General features: G+C 32.1%; 1 long non-coding RNA gene across 1 annotated transcript; it reads left to right on the forward strand.

Annotated features, from left to right (window-relative positions):
• Positions 1-4,166: 4,166 nt before the first annotated feature.
• On the forward strand, positions 4,167-5,149 carry LOC127874408 (uncharacterized). The gene is made up of 2 exons (XR_008046864.1): positions 4,167-4,515; positions 4,809-5,149. It is a non-coding gene; the product is annotated as an uncharacterized LOC127874408 (long non-coding RNA).
• The last annotated feature ends 374 nt before the right edge of the window (positions 5,150-5,523 follow it).

The raw sequence follows: 5,523 nt of genomic DNA on the forward strand, positions 1-5,523 counted from the left end.
TTAATTGGTAAGTATTAGTTAAAAGACGACATTTTGTTTGTCGTAAATCAACGAGTTTTCTATACAACAACTACATCTACAACCACGTCAGGATCGATCTATCTTGGTTGTTTTTTTTTTTGTAAATATTATACTACATGTACTTGTATGTACTTGTAATAAATGTAATTTTATTTGAAAATCAGGAAGTCAAACAAAATTAAATTGATCGTTATCTCGTAAAACGCGGAGTTTCCCCCGTGTTGCCAACGCCGAGGGTCGCCGCGTCGGATTATCAGTTTTGCTGATCGTTTACCGTCGCGTCCAAAATCATGCAGACGCCGCGTCTCGCGGGATTTTCTTAATCTCCCTCCAGGTCAATCCCCGCGGACTATGGAGGGAAATTGGGGGAAACGCGTGGAGTGTACTGTACCAAATTTGATAGCCCTAGGCCCAATGGTTATGGACGTAAAGATTTTGAAAGTTTTCACAAAATAGGCCTTATATAAGCAAATGTTTTATTTTGTGACCCCAGGGGCAGGGTCAAATTTTACCCCAGGGGCATAATTTGAACAAATTTGAATGAGGTTCATCCCAGGAACATTCCTGAGACATATCATCAGTATTGGACCAGTAGTTTAGGAGAAGAAGATGATTAAAAGAAAAGTTAACGCACGGACGCATGCACGCACTACGGACACAGGACCATGACATAAGCCCCGCATTCCTTTGGCCAGTGGAGCTAAAAAAGCAATACTTATGTCAGTATTATGACATTACATAGTGACAGTGAAAGACTTAAGATTATTATACCGGTAATTTCACAAACTTATTATATATAACAAAGTTCATGTAGGAAGCCAATGAGTGTTTAGCATATATACGTCATGTTTCTTTAATTAATTTCTCTTTTCACATGCAAACGTTTTTGTAGTATATACATCTTTCACAAACTGTGAACATGCATACATATGTTCATAGCAATTTCAATAATCTGTTACTGCATATCAATATATTTATGCATTATACCAATTGAATGCCGTGAATTGGTAAAGTCTTGTCAATAATAACACTTTAAACCGTTGATATGCCCCTTTAAGTGTATTCAATTGTGTCTTGTTTTAAGTTGAACATGTACTTAACCTAACTTTAATGATTTTGATACATATTACTAATTATTTGTGTTTCCATTTAAATTTAAAACTACATTTGCATTGGCATACAGCAATACATTGATCAAGTCATGTAAAGAATTACAATTAAATAACGTTGATATGCCCCTTTAAATGTATTCTATACATCTTTTTGGGGGGTGTGGGGTGGGTTGTTAAGTCTTAATTTTACTGATCTTGCTACACATAATGTGTGTTTTCATTTACATTTTAATCTACTTTTGCATTGGTATATCACAATATATTGGGCAAGCCATGCTAATAATTACAATTAATATCGCCGCTATGCCCCTTTAAATGTACAGTATAAATCTTGTTTTCAGTTGGATGCTCTATTAACCTACTTTTTAAAATTTTGACAAAATCTAGATAAGGCATGTAAAAATAAAAATGACTTGTGTGCATTTTGTTAATTTTCATATGTATTTTGTTGTTGTTTTCGTAGATGTTAAAAACTAATAAAAAAACATTTGTCATTCAATTGATTTTGTTTTAAGAAAAAAATTGCAATCAAATTGAACCAGTATATATTTTGAGAGAAATAGAGGTTGTTTTTTAACAGTGTTCTCTTTAATTTATTACTTTTTTATGTTATATTACCAACACTGTATTATGTGAATTGGGAATAAGACATCACTTTGGGAATAAATTGTGTTTTATCAAAAGTGCATAATATGCAGTTTTATATGTTGCATTTATGTCGTTTTACAAATTATAATTAAAACATATACTTGCATTATATAATAGCATCATTTAAATTGATTTTACTTCAAAACTGGATTTTTTATTAATTTAAACAAAAAATCCTCATGAAATGAAACTGTGTCCATGCCGCGCATGGACAAGGTTTCAAAATACACTTTAAATGATACAAATTCAATTACTGTTAATGAAAAAGTCATGGAAAATTTCTTATTAAGCTTAAATTTTAGATAATGTATTACAAAAATATATGTAGATTATGAAATGAATAATTTAGTTTTGAGAAAATCACCAAAATGATGTCCATTCCCAGTTTGATGTCTTATTCCCAATTCACATACCGTATACGTGCGCTTATAAGACCAGGGATTTCAATAGACGCAGAATCCTGCGTTTTGACACGAGCAAATTAAAAATGACTCATTTTTGACGCAACCCTTTTTTCTGCTGTGCGTCATTTTGACGCGTCAAAAATTTGACCCGTGCGTCAGTCAGTTAACATCTCGAGTTCCATGGTAATAAATCCCGCTGTGCTCCTAATTGAAATTAATGTTTCAGTATTTGAAACCCGGTCTATAATCGAGGGAATACCCCGGGCGTTGTTTATCTTATCTCATCTCTTTCAATACACATGTCACCGTCTAAATACCCTTGTCAAATAAAAACGCACTTTTTACCAAAACACACATTTAGCGCACTTAAAAGTGCGTTAATTGTGTGTTTTTTGTTAATATGTGCGTTTTCAGTGTTCAAAAGTGCATTTAAGTGCGCTTTTTGTGCGTTTTTTCTATTCAAGTGCGTTATAATAGTGAAAAAGTGCGTTTTTTGTGTGTTTTCTTCATCTGTAAGTGCGCTTTTGAGTGTAGATGTGAGAAAAATGTGTGTTTTTTATCTAAGAAGTGCGTCTTTTATTTAGGAAATGCGTTTTTTGTGTGTTTTCTTCATCTGTAAGTGCGCTTTTGAGTGTAGATGTGAGCAAAATGTGTGTTTTTTATCTAAGAAGTGCGTCTTTTATTTAGGAAGTGCGTCTTTTATCTAAGAAGTGTGTTTTAAGGTTTACAGATGTGGGTTTTTTCTCACAAAAGTGCGTTTTTTCTATTTTGATGTGCGTCTTTTTTAAGCATAAGTTAGTCTTTTATTTCATAAGTGCGTTTTTATCATATGATCTGTTTTAAAAGGATGTATCTAAAAAGACACATGTTTAACACACTTCTTAAAAAGTGCGTCTTTAACAACCGTTTAGCAAATGTTGTACAGAAATTGAACAAGAAACAAAATTGTTGAAGGCTCTAACAATTTATTTACATCAAATGATTTAACATAGACATATATCTCAGTAACCTGTAATAATATAAGGGGCAGTTTGAATAATTACTGGTTGTCCATATTAACCTGTTTAATGTTTACATACTTTATCATACAATTTCAATGCATACCTATTGCTTACGTTTTAATCTCAAACATTTCTAAAAATTTCCACCTAAATCAGACTGTGCGTAACTAATTAAAAATATTGAAAGTGTCAAAAGTATTATGTGGGCTTGATAGTATCAATTATATTTCCTCAACATAAATAAGTATTTGAACTTTCTTATACTGATATTTATACCCTAATACAATTAATGTCTACCACATTGACCATAAACATACATTTTAAAGGCAATTAAAATAATATTTATACTATTAATATTATTTGCTAAAACCATTCAGCATGTTATATTTAAATATTTACAATTAAATATAATGTGTTAAGGGTGCTGTGTATTATTCAATAAATATTTTGGTGTTGAAATGACTGCCTTATCAGTATTTCTCAAATTATGCAATTTTTGGCTTAGACACAGCATGGTATCAGATAAGAGAATAGCCAGTCCCTATCAGTCCTCCATCTAAGCCTAACTAAGGGGTGTTGATATACTTTTGATTTGTTCAGGCACCATCTATTTGAGAACCACAGATAGGAAGTTATGTTTTGAAAACAAGCAGCATCAGCAACTGACTTTAAGCTAGAATTAAGACTTATTATTCTAGTGTAAAATGTCTTGAAATACTTTCAGCATGAAGTATTGTGTGATGAAAAAAATGTGTATTTACTACAATGTGTAAATCAACAATAAAGGAGATTAAAATTGGGTGGTTAAAGACATATAAAGTGATATGGTCTAGTTCAACAACTGCCTGTATTTTTGGAATACTGAAGAACAGTCTGTTTTAACAGGTTCGTATTTTCAATTCTGCATTCCTTTTTTATTTAGTTTATTGAATTAATTATGATCATTATCATATTTATGTATTGTCACTGGGAAATGTAAATGGATGAGTAAATGTAATGCAATTTTAAAAGAAAAACAACACCATTTGAATTATTATGGCTGTATTTTATGGTTATTGTCATCTTAAAGTTATTTATACCTATTTTTGGTCATTAATGAACAGATTTTTCCCCCATATTAAATGAGAACTTTTAAATTAAAAGGTTAAACCCCATGGAAAGAATGTGCATCATCGCATCGCCTGCCAAAAAAAGGAGCAAAAGAGAGACTACCTGATGTATGGACTTGAATACCAGGTTTTACCCTGCACAAGCTGGCCCACATGAGGAGAACAGGAGTGGGAAAACCGCGCCCTCTCCTTGACCAAGAAAAGCTGGATTTGTTTAGAGGTAAAACTATACAGGGTACTGGTTATTGCATTTTAAAGGTGTCACACTTCCGACCAGTCCACACAGCAAAATGAGACCACGTATCTTGGTACATTTTCGAACAGTATTTTCTATCAAACGTATTTATTTATGAAAAGCGTTAAGTCACATGTGATCAGGGGTTTAAAATTGCAAAATAAACAACCAAAAACAACAAGCAAACAAACTAGTTTTGATTTAAATTTATAATTTTTATAGCAACAAGATTACCATAACAGCAATTTTCAACACTTACATTATAAAATATCTTTCAGGACCTGATCAAATGAGATCATGCACGAGACGCATCGCGCAAAGGCCATGACAGTATAATAGTTGCAAAGAAGTTTGACCGCCTGGTGGCAGACTTGGAGAGAAAGATGAGAGCTGCACTCCGCTGCCTCAAAGAAATGCTGAAAGGCCTTGATTGATATGCATCTTTCTTATGTATATAGCTGTTCGTGTGTATATACTGTACATGTTATTATAGTATGCTATTATTTTTTGTTTATTTATAATCAAATTATGTTTATATTTATTTCATCAAATTGCCATTGATATTTAATTACTCATGTATGTTAAAAAATGTTGGTGTACATTAAAGTATAAAATTGAATTATCTTGTAATTATTAAAATACAAAAATATATATGTTTATATAATTATTGGTTTTTATTGCATATCTGAATTAAAAATAACTTTTAACAGCATATAATTGAATCAACTGTTAAGGCAAAAGATGCACCTTTAACGCACATATGTGCTTTCTGTAAGTTCGTTTTTTGCTGCCATTCATGTGCATTAATTGTGCGTTTTGTGTGGGTTATAACTGCGCTTAACGTGCGTTAAATGTGCGCTTTTTGTGAGTTAAATGTGCGCTTTTTTATTTAAAAAGTGCACATTTAACGCACATAAAAGCGCACATTTAACACACATGTGCGCTTTTATGTGGGTTATAACTGCGCTTTTCGTGAGTTAAATGTGCGCTTTT

The sequence above is a fragment of the Dreissena polymorpha genome, chromosome 1, assembly GCF_020536995.1.
Source record: "Dreissena polymorpha isolate Duluth1 chromosome 1, UMN_Dpol_1.0, whole genome shotgun sequence".
NCBI classification, from domain to species: Eukaryota; Metazoa; Mollusca; class Bivalvia; order Myida; family Dreissenidae; genus Dreissena; species Dreissena polymorpha.